Source organism: Cibotium barometz, chromosome 10 (assembly GCF_041138505.1).
Source record: "Cibotium barometz isolate CiBa-2024 chromosome 10, ASM4113850v1, whole genome shotgun sequence".
Lineage (NCBI taxonomy): Eukaryota > Viridiplantae > Streptophyta > Polypodiopsida > Cyatheales > Cibotiaceae > Cibotium > Cibotium barometz.
Window position 1 is genome coordinate 17,743,089 of NC_141055.1, and position 17,169 is coordinate 17,760,257.

The following is a 17,169-nucleotide window of genomic DNA, read 5'->3' on the forward strand; positions in this document are numbered from 1 at the left end:
CATTATGGATTGATGATCCAATTAGAGACCATTCTAATTATTTCCTTAATGATAAACCTTATCCCTTAGAAAAAAATTGAGACTTATCAGTCATAGTAGCGGAGCTATGGCAAAATTTTTATAGAAATTACGCATAAAATAATTTCATTCAAAGCATAAAAAGAGGACTTCCTACCATATTCTAGGAACTATCATCCTAGATTAATTAAAAGAATATTATTATGCATGGAGATATGGATGTTTGCATGTAGATGTAGAGGTATGGATGTGAGTGTGAATGTGGAGGTGGATGTATGCATGGAGATGTGGATGTATGCATGTAGAAATAGATGTGTAGATGAGGATGTAAATGGAGATGTGGATGGATGTATGTAGATGTAGATGTATAGATGTAGATGTGAATGGAGATGTGGATGTATACATGTAGATGTAGATGTATAGATGTAGATGTGGAGGTGGAGGTGGATGGATGCATGTAGATGTAGATGTATAGATGTAGATGGGAATGGAGATATGGATGTATGCATGTAGATGTAGATGTATAGATGTAGATGTGAATGGAGATGTGGATGTATACATGTAGATGTAGATGTATAGATGTAGATGTGGATGTGGAGGTGGATGGATGCATGTAGATGTGGATGTATAGATGTAGATGGGAATGTATAGATGTAGATGTATAGATGTAGATGTGAATGGAGATGTGGATGTATACATGTAGATGTAGATGTATAGATGTAGATGTGGATGTGGAGGTGGATGGATGCATGTAGATGTGGATGTATAGATGTAGATGGGAATGGAGATATGGATGTATGCATGTAGATGTAGATGTATAGATATAGATGTGGATGTGGAGGTGGATGGATGCATGTTGATGTAGATGTATAGATGTAGATGTGAATGGAGATGTGGATGTATGCATGTAGATGTAGGTGTATAGATGTAGATGTGGATGTAGAGGTGGATGTATGCATGTAGATGCAGATGTATAGATGTGGATGTGAATGTGGAGGTGGATGTATGCATATAGATGTAGATGTATGGAGGTGAATGTGAATGTGGATGTGGATGTATGCATAGAGATGTAGATGTATGCATGTAGATGTGAATGTACGCATAAAGATGTGGATGTATGGATGTGAATATACGATATGGATGTATGGATGTGAATATACGATATGTGATGTGAGGGAATCTGAAGTGATGAGATGGAAATGATGTGATGGGATGAGTATACATATAAATGGAATATAGAATAAGTAATGTAGATTGATGAGGGATAATGTGGAAAAATGAAAGTTAAAATAGAAATTGTATTGTAAACTGTTTGTAAATGCTGTTTGTAAATGATTGTTTTATGTCAAGAATGCTGAGGGGGAGAATTTTGACCGTCTTGTGATTAAGGTCGTGATGGTAAAGTTGCAACTGCTGACGGGGAGTCAATGAAGGACGTCTCGCGTAGCAAGGTCGGCCGAGGTCTTGACCAGCCTCGGTGCGATTAAAACGGTGAGCTTTCGGTACGGTGGATGAGGGGCCAAGGAAGCGGCCTATGAGTGAAGCGCTAGGTCACCTGCGAAGGATCCTAGAGGGTGCTGACCATACGGTGCTCGGGCTCTGGGTCGCCTAGGATACCCACGCGTGCGTCGAGGAAGATATTGGAACAGAGTTGGAGTTGTTTTCTGAAATCGGGCATGGATCTGGTTGATTGACCTTACTGGTCTTCAATGGATGAGTCCATGGCCCTTTATATGGATCTGTTGGTTGATCTTGCTGATCTTCAACGAGAGTCCATCTTGATAAGTGATTATATTGCCGAGTATTAAGGGCTAGGAACTATCGAAACGGCCCCTGAGCGTTCTAGTTGCCAATGATGCCATAGATACTCTGATGAAGGAATGATGGAAAATTAAGAATCAATTGGATAAATTGGAAGATTGTGATCAGTGATACTATGGTTTTATTAAAGGATTGTTTTAAACTGGTTGAATCTGTGAAAAAGGCAATTTCATATTGGGTGTGTGAGTGGTGTGACTAGTTTTATTTTGCATGAACATCCGGCTAGGGGGCCTTGGAACTCTTTTCCTTGGTACTCGGGACAAAACCTAACCAAATTCTTAATTGGATCCCATCACTACAGTGGTTGGGCGGTTGGCTAACCCATGGGATCGGATGGGGTTAGGTTGGACTGATGGATCCGTAAATCGAGAGTCAAACTTTTGTTTTGCTATGGATAGGAATCAACGGCTGTGCCTCTTGAATGGGAAAAAAAGCGTTGATCCCAATGATCCAAGTGCAAGTTTCTTCCTTAATCTGACCATGTATCTTATAGATGCAATTGGATCAGCTCGATTAGAAATGTTCTTGACTACGTTAGAGTAAAAAGTTATCCAGGTGGAATCTCCCTGCTTTCCGGTAAAGGAAGTTTTTTCGGGTTCGGCTTTGGAACAACCGACGGATTAGTCTCTTATCTGGATATCCGTGTGGTGGGTGAGGCCCCGAATGTGGGACCCCTGTCCCGCGCGAGAAGTGCTACTTCCGCTACCAGTATCCTGAATCTGTTGCTCGGTGGGAACAGGGATCTTACAGTTGGTATCAGAGCATTTGGTTAATAAAGATCAACTGAGAAGACAAATATATCAAAAATTTATCAAGAAACACAAAAAGGTTATAATTGTGTGAGATAATTCATACAATTTGATATTCAAACTGAAACTCGTAATTTGGTAATTGGGTCTTCAGATGGAAGTACCGCAATTATATAGAATCCCTGACTTGCTTGAGGCCTAGACATGATAGTATTTACCTTATAATTCCAAGGGCCGTGACTACCCGTATATACCAAGAGTATACTGCAGCTCTTTACTGACAGTATATACGAGTAAATCTAAGACTTGAAATTATAAGCATTAATGCTATCTAGATGATGATTTCGAATGTGATTGATATAATTTTAATTCTGTTTGAGAATTGATGAATTGATTTGGATTCTGATTGAAAATGCTGATTGGAAAATGTTGATTTCTAAAAATTAGTTGAAATATAATGAAACCTCAATGAGGGGGAATGGGACGAGTCCCTGTGATGATATTCATAACTAGAATGATGATAATGAATTCAGCAAATCACTATGAGGTTAATGGGTTGTGCTGTTAGATTGCTACTGTTAATACTTGACCGGTAGATCAAGTTAAGGGATGTCAAATTGAGAACTTGCTTGACTGAAATTTCCGTGGGGAGGAATGTTCCGAAGGAAACTTTTTGGTCTAATGGACCATTATCATGTTAAAGATATGAATGACATGATCTGAATGAATTGTTATTTAATGATGAGTTCTATATAAGGGATATTTATCCCAGTGTTCTGTTGGGTTGACCAAAATATAAGGAACCCCAGAATAAAATTGGATCTTAAGAAAAAGAGCTGTCCTCTACCTTGCGAGATGAGGACATCTCGCACTTTTTAAGTGGGGTAGAATGTAAGATTCCTCCCCAACCTTCGAGATATACTGGAGTAAGAATCTTCCTTTCTGATCTTATAATTATTCCCTCTCTAAAATAAAAGAAGGTTTCTGTTTAAAAAAGGAAGACCCTTTCCCTAGAATACTTCTCATCAGGAGTCCCACCTGTTTTAAAGATTTAGAACAATGAGTTCAAAAGTGAGAATCCGTGTTTTAGATACCAAGGTTTTGGTTTTCATTCGAGTACGGCCCAAAAGAAGTTCTTTATCTCTTGGGGAGTATAAGAAGTTATCCCCCAGATATTGTGACCCTTATATCTGAATTCAATGAAAGTAGGTGACTTAGCCTACAAGCTTCTTTTATCTCCTCATCTCAAAATTCTTAATGCCTTCTATAGAAAAATGTGTCAAACACAAATCATGAAAAGACGGTAAAACTTCAGTGGCAAGTTATCGTTGGCTTCTAAGTTACGCTAGCTCCTTCCTTTATATAAGTCGTAACTTTTACTTGTCGCTCACAGTAATCTTACTCCCATCAATCTCCTTTCTTTCTTAATCTCCTTCATGGCTTGGCAACAGGAATTAGTTTTATCCCTGATGATTTCTCACCTTCAAGACGCAAGAGAGTCTGTGAAGAAAGACTTTATAGAACAGTATGAGCGCTCACTTTTTCCTCACCTAGGAACTTCTGTAGCGCAGACCAAATGGCGGACCTATCAAGACATAACTAGGGTAACACCCTGGGGTCAGCAGCACTTTCGTAACAATGTCCGCTTGGCCATGGTTATTGAAGCTTTGGGTTTGGGTCCCCGATACTACTGCGTCATGAGATCAAGGCATCTTGGGTTTTCTGAACGGGTCTTCTTACTGGCGTGTTTTCTTCCTCATGAGAAGATATGCCTTTATCCCGTTTTCGGCTTGCCTCTCAGAGGTCCTTTTGTTAGATCACCTCATACCACTGAGATAGGTGCGGCAATAACCAGTAGAATCATTCCCATAGATGAGTTACCCTATACTTGTGCAGCTTGTGAGTGCTGCTTTTGTGACCATATGATGGACGGGCTTATGGAAGTGTAAAGAGTTCTTCTATCTTTACTGTATAAGTTCCGAGAATGAATAAAGTTTAAATCTTGTTCTTATCTTGCTTTCTTTAAGACTTTTCTTGGTGGTTAATCTTGATTAAAATTTTTCTCTAAGTCTCATATTCGTACATCTTGCGAAATTATCCCAATTTGCGAGATGAGGACATCTCGCATTTTTTAAGTGGGGTAGAATGTAAGATTTCTCCCCCAACCCCTTTTTGATGTCTAGTATCTTCCCCTGTAATCAATCCCTCTTCAGAAATATAAAGACCTTGTTTCTAACTGTTTTAGCCTAGAGAGAGAAAATTATTCTAGAGAGAGAATATTCAGATTATGAATATTTTTGGATAGAAAAATAACTCATCTTATTAAAATAAGTTCCCCTGAAACAGAAATTCAAAAAGGATTTTCGAATGTGCAACTGGAATTAATTGGAAATAGGTATAAAGAACCTTAGTCTAAGGGTCTAGATTTTCAGAAATTTTTGGATTATGGTCCAATTAAGGTTTCTATGGGCCAATAGCATCAATCCATGTGTAGGGAGGAGATAAATCCAAATTGTAAAAGAATATACCCAAAAATGAGTAAATGCTCACATAAGATGAAGAGTTGAAAATGTATAAGGTTTATTAGTAAAAAACTATGAACAATAAAATTTTGACACATATGTAAGGAAGGAGAGTTCTTTAAAGAAGGTGCATATTTCACATAAGATGAAGAGTTGAAAATGTACAAGGTTTATTAGAAAAAAACTATGAGCAATAAAATTTTGACACATATGTAAGGAAGGAGAGTTCTTTAAAGAAGGTACATATTTCACATAAGATGAAGAGTTGAAAATGTACAAGGTTTATTAGTAAAAAACTATGAACAATAAAATTTTGACACATATGTAAGAAAGGAGAGTTCTTTAAAGAAGGTGCATATTTCACATAAGATGAAGAGTTGAAAATGTACAAGGTTTATTAGAAAAAAAACTATGAGCAATAAAATTTTGACACATATGTAAGGAAGGGGAGTTCTTTAAAGAAGGTGCATATTTCACATAAGATGAAGAGTTGAAAATGTACATGGTTTATTAGTAAAAAAACTATGAGCAATAAAATTTTGACACCTATGTAAGGAAGGGGAGTTCTTTAAAGGAGGTGCATATTTCACATGCTTGAATGAGTTTTAAACTCAAAAATAATGTGACATTTTTATCTCTCATCTCTCTTGAACCAAACCAAATCAAAATAGAACCAAATCGAATCATAAAGTAACCAAACTAGGTCCAAATCTAGTCCAAATTCAACCACTGACTTGGAAAATTCTAGAATCAGTTTGTTTGGTTAGGAGCTCAAATTTTCCTATAAATAGAAGCCTTCCCTTGTTGAAAAAGATATAGTGTCTTATGCATTGTTACTCTACTCCACCTAAGCCAAGAACTATGAATTCTTTAATAATTCACTAGTTTTTGACACTTCTCTCTTTCTTAAATCCCCATTGGTGGCTCCATCAACATACTAAACCAATTGATTGGTTGGGGGCCTCTACCGTGATCAAAGAATCAAGCAAATTATAAGATAAGTATAGTGAATTTTGATCTTTTCTATAATTTCTCAATGATTCTCTCTTCTCAACCCCTCTCAAGCTTGAGAAGCTTAATTGCTATGGTTTTTGAAATGCTATTGAAGTTAAATAATTAATGATAGTAAAGAATTACATAAGATTCTATTTATATTTAATTCTAATGGTTTTTCTCCCTCTCACTTAAGAAATGGTCATACTCATGACCCTTTTCAATCCAAATGAAGCTTTTCATAAGGCTTTTCCTTAATCCAAGATTAAGCTATGCTTGAGGCTAAATTAATACCTTTTTTCTATACTTTTAGTTTATGTTTATCGATGATTCAATCCATTATGGATTGATGATCCAATTAGAGACCATTCTAATTATTTCCTTAATGATAAACCTTATCCCTTAGAAAAAAATTGAGACTTATCAGTCATAGTAGCGGAGCTATGGCAAAATTTTTATAGAAATTACGCATAAAATAATTTCATTCAAAGCATAAAAAGAGGACTTCCTACCATATTCTAGGAACTATCATCCTAGATTAATTAAAAGAATATTATTATGCATGGAGATATGGATGTTTGCATGTAGATGTAGAGGTATGGATGTGAGTGTGAATGTGGAGGTGGATGTATGCATGGAGATGTGGATGTATGCATGTAGAAATAGATGTGTAGATGAGGATGTAAATGGAGATGTGGATGGATGTATGTAGATGTAGATGTATAGATGTAGATGTGAATGGAGATGTGGATGTATACATGTAGATGTAGATGTATAGATGTAGATGTGGAGGTGGAGGTGGATGGATGCATGTAGATGTAGATGTATAGATGTAGATGGGAATGGAGATATGGATGTATGCATGTAGATGTAGATGTATAGATGTAGATGTGAATGGAGATGTGGATGTATACATGTAGATGTAGATGTATAGATGTAGATGTGGATGTGGAGGTGGATGGATGCATGTAGATGTGGATGTATAGATGTAGATGGGAATGGAGATATGGATGTATGCATGTAGATGTAGATGTATAGATGTGGATGTGGATGTGGAGGTGGATGGATGCATGTAGATGTAGATGTATAGATGTAGATGTGAATGGAGATATGGATGTATGCATGTAGATGTAGGTGTATAGATGTAGATGTGGATGTGTGCATGTAGATGTAGATGTATAGATGTGGATGTGAATGTGGAGGTGAATGTATGCATATAGATGTAGATGTATGGAGGTGAATGTGAATGTGGATGTGGATGTATGCATAGAGATGTAGATGTATGCATGTAGATGTGAATGTACGCATAAAGATGTGGATGTATGGATGTGAATATACGATATGGATGTATGGATGTATGGATGTATGGATGTGAATATACGATATGTGATGTGAGGGAATGTGAAGTGATGAGATGGAAATGATGTGATGGGATGAGTATACATATAAATGGAATATAGAATAAGTAATGTAGATTGATGAGGGATAATGTGGAAAAATGAAAGTTAAAATAGAAATTGTATTGTAAACTGTTTGTAAATTATGCTGTTTGTAAATGCTGTTTGTAATGCTGGGGGGAGCATTTTTACCGTCTTGTGATTAAGGTCGTGATGGTAAAGTTGCAACTGCTGACGGGGAGTCAATGAAGGACGTCTCGCGTAGCAAGGTCGGCCGAGGTCTTGACCAGCCTCGGTGCGATTAAAATGGTGAGCTTCCGGTACGGTGGATGAGGGGCCAAGGAAGCGGCCTATGAGTGAAGCGCTAGGTCACCTACGCGAAGGATCCTAGAGGGTGCTGACCATACGGTGCTTGGGCTTTGGGTCGCCTAGGATACCCACGCGTGCGTCGAGGAAGATATTGGAACAGAGTTGGAGTTGTTTTCTGAAATCGGGCATGGATCTGGTTGATTGACCTTGCTGGTCTTCAATGGATGAGTCCATGGCCCTTTATATGGATCTGTTGGTTGATCTTGCTGATCTTCAACGAGAGTCCATCTTGATAAGTGATTATATTGCCGAGTATTAAGGGCTAGGAACTATCAAAACGGCCCCTTAGCGTTCTAGTTGCCAATGATGCCATAGATACTCTGATGAAGGAATGATGGGAAATTAAGAATCAATTGGATAAATTGGAAGATTGTGATCAGTGATACTATGGTTTTATTAAAGGATTGTTTTAAACTAGTTGAATCTGTGAAAAAGGCAATTTCATATTGGGTGTGTGAGTGGTGTGACTAGTTTTATTTTGCATGAACATCCGGCTAGGGGGCCTTGGAACTCTTTTCCTTGGTACCCGGGACAAAACCTAACCAAATTCTTAATTGGATCCCATCACTACAGTGGTTGGGCGGTTGGCTAACCCATGGGATCGGATGGGGTTAGGCTGGACTGATGTATCCGTAAATCGAAACTCAAACTTTTGTTTTTACGATAGATAAAATAAATCCCGGACAGTAACTGTTCTATGGATAGGAATCAACGGGTGTGCCTCTTGAATGGGGAAAAAAGCGTTGATCCCAATGATCCAAGTGCAAGTATCTTCCTTAATCTGACCATGTATCTTATAGATGTAATTGGATCAGCTCGATCAGAAATGTTCTTGACTACGTTAGAGTAAAAAGTTATCCAAGTGGAATCGCCCGTGCTTTTCGATAAAGGAAGTTTTTCCGGGTTCGGCTTTGGAACAACCGACGGATTAGTCTCTTATCCGGATATCCGTGGGTGAGGCCCCGAATGTGGGACCCATGTCCCGCACGAGAAGTGCTACTTCCGCTGCCAGTATCCTGAATCCGTTGCTCGGTGGGAACAGGGATCTTACAGTTGAGGTCAACATGCTAAGTGATTTAAGCAAAGCAACAACCTTGAGCCCAAATTATCTCATAAGATAATATATGTGAGGGATCGCTAGCATCCCATACCACCATGATACCACCCATACATACCTTACCAATTTGAAACTCCCTAGTATGCCGTCTAGAAAATATGAATAAAATCCTGTATAAAAGGAATAAGATGGCCTTATCCTAGACTTTTACATACTAAAACATGTCTCTATATACGTGAGACTACATCAAGGAATAACTCTTTCCGAATACATCATTAGAAAAGAATTTTAAATTATTAGCGCCTTTCTAATGATAACTATCCAATAACACACTAAAGCTAGGGTAGAAAAATAACTCACTTAGATATATAAGCAACTAGGTATCCAAGTTGGAATATGTACAAGAGTAGAAGGAACATAGTCCAACATTATGTGCAAAAAACGAAGGCAAATGCTACCTTCAAAGCACATGATATTATCCAAAAGATCAAAAGATCCTAATAAAACCATGGATAAAAGCATAGAATCTCCTCAAATTCATGAAAAATATAGTTGATTATAAAAATCAATGCATGCCATCTAATGATCATTAATCATGCCAAAAGAAGCATTTAAAATTGGTGACCAACTCATCAATCTGGAGTATATGAATGTGGTGTCGTTCAAGCAAAACTCCAAAGTAAGCAAGTGAAACACGTGTGTAACACTCATAAAAAAACCCCTAGATACAAGTGATCTAGGCTGAACCTGATGAGTCCATATAAAACTTGGAAAATATCCAATAAAATCCACCAAAACAAACCGATCAACTAACCCATGATAGAATTTGTTATAGGCTTAGGAAATTCAGCATAGACCACACTTAAAAAAGTGAAAAATAAATTATCATGGGGATAAGTGTCAAACGTAAGACACACTTTGAATGCAAATTCTAGCCATCATTGAAGAAATTAAGGAACATGTCCATAAAGAATGGCTAAACAATGGTTAAAAATCATGAAAACATCGTTCAAAAATAATCCAAACAGAAATAACTATTAATAGGAGGTACAATCGTATTAATAATATGCGAATAACTCGCATCTATCTAATGTAAGCATGAGAAAAGGTACTTCAACATTAAATAACCCTCAAAAATATTAAATTCTTGAGAAAAAGAATTATCATGATTTTTTCCTAATTTTTCCTAATTTTATAGGGCCTCAAAATTTGATAATTTTGAATTCCACCAAATCTAACTTATGGCATTCCAAAACTATATTTTTTCTGAAAAGTTTTAGCAAATAATTTTGCCAAAATACCAATTTTTAGGATTTCTAAAAATAATTTCTAGAATATTCCTATGTTTTCTTGAGAATCCCATTGTTCACAAAATTTCCAATTCCGCGGCCCGACAATTCTCAAATCCAATGAAAATTTACAATTTTAATGGATTTTTTAATTTTCTAAGTCAAAAAATATATTTTAAAAGGAATTTGAATGGTCACGGTTGCCCGAATGGACACACCACATGCCAAACACCAACCCCACATTTTCCAAAAATTTAAAATAACCTTTGTCTAATTTTCCACTAATTTTCAAGAATGTTTTAAAAATTTTAATTTACCCCGAACGCATTAGAATACGAATGGTCAAAAAATTTCAGAATCCCAATGGTTTTCCCGGAACATGGAAAGCCAAAAGTTTCGGGAAAATGAAAAGACAAAAAAATCGGAATGTGAAAGGTCAAAAGTTTCCGAAATCCAAAAGGTCAAAAGATTTTCCAGAATTCAGAAAGCCAAAAGGTTTCTCAGGAATGTAGAAAGCCAAGAGTTTTCAAGAAAAGAATTTTCAGAAATATCCAGAGATTTTTTTTCCAAATTTTGTATTTTCTCCTCTTTTTCCAACTTTTTTCCAAGCTTTGAAAAGCTTTTTTTTAAATTAAAAAAAACTCTTTATATATATATATATATATATTTAAAAGCTTTAAATAAAGCTTTATTAACATAACGTTAAATTTTTTTTTTAACGATTTGGAGGGGGTGGCAAATTCTGCAGGCCGACGTTTGTGATTGAGTGAAGTAGGAGTCTCTCCTCTCTCCTCTCTCGTCTCTCCTCCCCATCTTCTACAAATCAAGTTTACTTATTATTAAAACTTAATCCAGTTGTGCGTAATAAGAGGAATTCACACACAGGAGAGGAAAATAGAAGAGAAATTCTGATTTGAGAGACAGAGGATCCCACGCACATGGGAGAGCATTCCATGCATCAATTGACTACCCCACTCTGCATTTTAGCAGAAATTTGGCAAAAAATCGAAAGAATATCCGCAGAAAATCCGCAAAAATGCATTAAAAATACATTTTTAACCATAAAAATGCTCTAAATTTTTTTAAAAATTTAGGAAAATTTTCCTAAAAATTGTAGAAAATAAAGAAATTCATTCTACCAAAAATATCCATAATAAAATATTTTATTATATTTGTAAAACTTTTCATTAATGCTTATTTTAAAGCACAAAAAATATGAAAAAATAGCATTAAACTCACGGAATTTCCCCACAATGTCGATTCATCCATTGAATAGAAGAAACACATGTTCCAACTACCATATCGATGATCCATGTGCAAAAATGCATAATCTATCAATGGAATTTAAAAAACATATAGAGCTTAATGCATGCATAGAGCTTAATCTATGCATAGATCTCTTTGCATTATGAATGCATGCATGGAGCTTAATCTGTACATTAAGCTCTACGAATAGAGCTTAATGCATAGATTAAGCTCTATGATTAGAGCTCTATTCATAGATTAAACTTTATGCATAGAGGACCTATAAAATAAAATCCCTCTTTTTGGTAGATAAAAATAGAGGAAAGAGAGGATAAAAAGATAGAAAAGAGAGGAAAGCACTTACCTCTTTTTGGTGATGCTGAAAGAGAAGATTAGAAGCCCTACAAAACCAACAAAAGGGTGAGGAAAGGATTAGTAATGCATACATACAAAAGCCCTAAGAACCTAGTGCATACATACAAAATCAAAAAGAGAGGAAATAGAGAAAAGCACTTATCTCTTTTTGGTGAAGTTGAAAGAGAGGATTAGAAGACCTACAAAACAAAACAAAAATTTGAGAAAAAAATTAGTAATACAAAACCCTAAAAGTGTGAATAGCATGGATACACAAGGAGGTTTAAGCCTTATGCATAAGGAGGTTTAAGTAAAAGCCTCTTGTGCATAAGAGGCCTCTTATGCATAAGCCTCTTAGGCTTATGCATAAGAAAGAGAGAGAGAGAGAGACGGAGATAGAGAAGAGAATACCATTCACAAATTTTAAACATAAGAAGCTTATGCATGAGAGAGAGATAAAGAGAGAGTGAAGAGAATACTAATCAAAAACCCTAATTACCCTGAATAGTACGTACCTGCCCCACAACTGTCTTGTATAAAGCCATGATTCCCCAAATCAGCTCTGTACCATTCAAAAACCATGAATATATGAAGAGGTGGGAGAGAGACAAGTGGGATAGAGATTACCTTGTGTGAGGAATCATCCTTGGGAGGAGACTTTTGATTACCTTGTAAGGAGTCCTCCTTACTTGGGAGCACACTTGAGAGGAGACTTTGTGAGGAGAGGACAAAGGGTTAGGTGTAGCCATCATGAGGAAGAGAGGGTTGCAAAAACTTAGGGTTATGTACAAAAGAGGGAGCAGAGGGGAAGCAAAAATAGTTGCGGCGTTGACACGAGATTATTTGAATTTTTTTTTTAACAGAGCGTGTCTATATCAGTAAAGACACGCTTATAGATGCGCATATAGACGCACTTATAGACATGCATATAGTCACGCATATAGCCACATAAATAGCCGTGTAAACCTCGCCAAATCATAAATTTGCCCATGGCCCCTCTCTCACTTCCATCTCTCCCTAGTTTGCGCGGCTATGTTCTCATTCTCTTGTAGTGTCACTAGTGGTACTTGATTTCTTGTTGCCATCCTTTTTAAGTTACACATGTCCACCATGAAAGCCCATGTTAGAGAGTAAAATCTCACATTTCTCTTAACATGCATCCGATAACTCTGATGGCAAAATGGAATGAGCATAGTCAAGATGAAGCTTTAATAGCTTATCCAGTATTATAATTTCTACATGTAAACTACAGATGTGAACTCTCTCTAACTTTATAAGAAGTATGGGATCCCAATTGGGATCCTCAGGAACAATACATGGTTCACCCTTGAATTCGGCTATTTTTGTTGACTTTCCCTTGCTCCTAGTCTTAAATTTCCGTGTAGCCTTGGTCTGGTCTTTATCACACAATTTACTTGCTTTGTCTTGTCTCTGAATGAAGGCTTTATACAATCGAGGGATTTTTTTTGGCAAGCAATTTTATGGGTGAGCATAAACCCAAATATGGCGAGAGATTTTTTAATAATGGGGGAATCTTGGTCTATTCTCTCTTTATCTGTCTCTCTGTCTCTCTGTCTCTCTGTCTCTCTCTCTCTCTCTCTCTCTCTCGATATGAGAGAGAGAGAGACAGAGAGAGAGTGAAAGAGAGAGAAAAATATCCTATGTGACTTTCCCTTGCTCCTAGTCTTTGATTTTCCTTTAGCCTTGGTCTGGTCTTTATCACCAGCTACTTGCTTTGTCTTGTCTCTAGATGGACGCCCTATACATTCCATTGTAGGGTTGTACCGATCTTGGCTGTTCATTCCTACCATGCAATAGAGACATGGGCTTCCACATCTAGGACCACCACACACCCCATACATGCACTTCAATGCTTTTAAGTCGGCACTCATGTGCCACTCAACTGTAAAGTTTCCTACCCCATCCACCACAAGCGTCTCTCCTTTATTCTAAGCATCAACGACGCTTGGAATTTCTATGTGCCAAAACAACCACTTGAGAGTATCATGACTCTCAGAGCTGCCCCTATGTACCATAGTTCCATCTCTGACTGTGCGCTATGTAATGGCTGGTCTTCCTTACCTTGGGCATAATTTAAAGCTTTATTCATCATCCCTATATTAATTCTTTCCTTTTTTTGATGTTTGAGAATTTGTGCCTCATCAAGGTTGATAACAAAAATAAGATTATGCTCACAGTCCTCTATTGTGCAACTGATAGAACTTCACCATTTTCTGATTCGACCCTTCTGACATATGTAAATATGTTATTATACATGTCATCGTTGAATATTTATTTCTTTTTTTTTGGCTTCTTTATAGTCATTAAATTGTCAATGTGTTTGTATTCACCTATGAACCCTAGAATAGCCAAATTTTGTTGGTGTTGTGCCATTGCTACGGTATGTGGTCGGGGTAAACCGAACACACAAAGACGATGAGGATTCATACCTTGGATGAGTAGCTTTGATATGTATTTGTATCCCTTTTTGCTTATTGAAACCTTGTCACATGCCTCCACCACCTCATTAGGCTTAACCAAGCCACAAAAGTCATTGCAAACTTCCTTGACTACCTTCCTTCTTCGAAGCCCTACACACTATGAGAGCTTGAGCATTTCAATCATGTCATTGTTTTTTATAGAATATTTCATCATAGAAATTCTATCTAGAGGATTATCCAAGAAGAAAATTCCCACACTATTCATGTAGCATCGAGCAAGCCTCATCCGTTTCTTCTTAGCACCCCCATGTGTGGCTAGGCATGTAACACTTTGAAACTGTCTATATCTCACTCTTAACCCAAAAGGAGTTCCTTTTAGTTGGGTTTTTTGGAGTGCATGTTCCTCTAATTTTTGGTTAGTTTTTCTAAGCTTTGTTACCTCTTTCTGAGATGGCTGAAGTAGCCTTTCCAACTCATTTACATGTTGATTTTGTGAGATCATGATATCTTCTAGTCCTTTAATAGATTGCTTGTACACACCAAACAAGCATAGTTTGCTTGAAAATAGTAGCTTGATTATTCAATCTTGAGCAATATCTATATAAGCCTTTTTTACCATCCGCCAATGAATCGAACAAGATCATGCAAGGTGCTAAATGATGGAGGCTTACCAGTTGATGGGTCAAGCAGGTATAGACCTCCTTGAACCCACAAATCTACATGTGTCATCCCTTCTACACGTAGCCTTTGAGCTTTGGCCTCATCATGTAGAGCTTTGTGATAAATACTTCTCCAGGTGCAATATTCTTTGTCGAGTACTAAGTTGATATAGTGTCTTTTATTTAAGTGTGGATCAACTCTTGGAGTCGCCATAGCAATACAAATGATCCAAAGATAATGCAAGAGATGGCGGGGAGAGAAAAAGACAATAGAAAGAAAAGAGAAGAAAAAATCGTGTCATGCCCTATGGAAGAGAGAAGTATGTTATGTACTCAAATATTTGAAACTAGCTTATTTTAGAAAATGTGTACTAGAGTAGGTAAAAGGGTTGCCAAAAGGATAGGTGAATTGAAGACCATATATACGTGATGGATGACATATTAAAGACACTCTCCTCTAAATATAGGTAAAAGAGGCGCATTTAGTATAGTTACTTATCTCTACTATTTTAGTTAAATCACTTTGATTAATAATGTTAATCTAATCCTTACATGGCCCTTTTTTTCATTTTTGGCCCTAATGTAATCACATCAAACTTGAGCCCTGCACTAGCCGAGTTACTCAATTGCCAAGTCATCACTCCCTCCTTGCCTCTATAAGATCACTCTTAGTAGAAGAAAATGTTAATTGATTATGGAAAAATATTTGAGTTAATTAATTTTATGAAAAATGTGTAAATAAAAGTATTAAATCCTTTTTTATATAAATTTTAAGTGAAAATGTGTAAAAATAAAGGGAAGACCCTTGGGTGCACATGTGTACATTAGAGTGAATAGCTACAGGTAAACTAGGTCAAAAAGGAAAATGCTGAAAATTAATTAAGAAAAAGAAAAGTAAACAAATAAATCAAGTGTTAGTGATTAATTAAAATATTATAGTTTTAAATTGAAGAGTTCCCGCTTGGATAAATTAATATTAATATGTATACCCATGTGTGTAAACATTAATTTAACTAGTTGGACTAAGGGTATTTTTATAAGGTTTAAAAAACCCAGGTTTGAAAAAAAACCAAGGTAGATTAGGTTGGTAGGTGGTGTTGGAGGTATATGATAAATGGTTTATGTAAAACTAGAGTCTTGCACCTTCTATTAGTTCACTTTAGATGAATAGCATGCATGTTAGGCTAAGGTTTAGTTTAGCCTGCAATTTATATGGTGTGCATGAGATACATGGTAGGTATATCATGACATTAAACTTAGAGAACTAATAGCATGTGGAGGCTCCCAACCACATCAATTTCTAGTATAAATACCCCCCTTCCCTCAAGAGAAATCCACAAGTTTTTTCGTGGTGCTTGTGAGTTCATTTTGTTGCTTTTTTATGCCAAGTACTTCTCTAGACTAGGATAGCCTTCTTCCTAGCCATTAGACCTCTTCAAAAGTATCAAAATTTTATCATTTTAAGAATTGCAAGTACCTAGGGAGATAAGAAAAAAATCATGGACTTTCAAGGTACTGTGTAAATCTCCTTTATCAAATTTTGTGTCTACATCAAGTTAAATTCAAGCCCAAAATGTTACAGCTCCTACTTATCATTCAAAATTGAGCTTTTTGAGTATTTTCTTACTTTTGATTGGTTTTAATGTAAATTAATTTTTCTCTCGGGGGGTTTAGCTAAAAATATGTAAGTATAGCACATGAGTTCAAATGAAGTGGTTTTTTAATTCCAAATTTTAAGGCAAATGTAAATCTATTTTTGGAAATAAAAACCATAAGTCCATAAAGAAAAAGGGGTCATTTTATTCATGAAAAATTCACAGGTAATGGGGTTTTTTAAATACCCCTTGAATGCACGTGATACATAGGGTTTGTATAATCTTCAAGTTTTCTTAAAACAATATAATTTTGTAATCATCTATCTTGTCTTGTTGAGATTCATTTTGTAAAAATAGTTATTCAACATTATTAAGACAAGATAACCAATGTAAAATGAGAAACAATATATTTATTACAATGGTAGTATCTATACAAATTGGTTGGTTACAATGTATGAGAATAGAAAACTATGTACTTTAGAGGGTTAGTGTCCATAGAAGCCTTGGCCTCTTCGCTTTCCTTGGTTGGCTTGGACTCTGATTTCTTGGATGTTTTCCTTAGATTGTTTCTGTTTTCGAGAAGACTTTCCCTTCTCCACGTTTGTTTTTTCTTCTTCTCGAATTTCAACAGAGACATCATAGGTCCTTTCCTTTTCTATG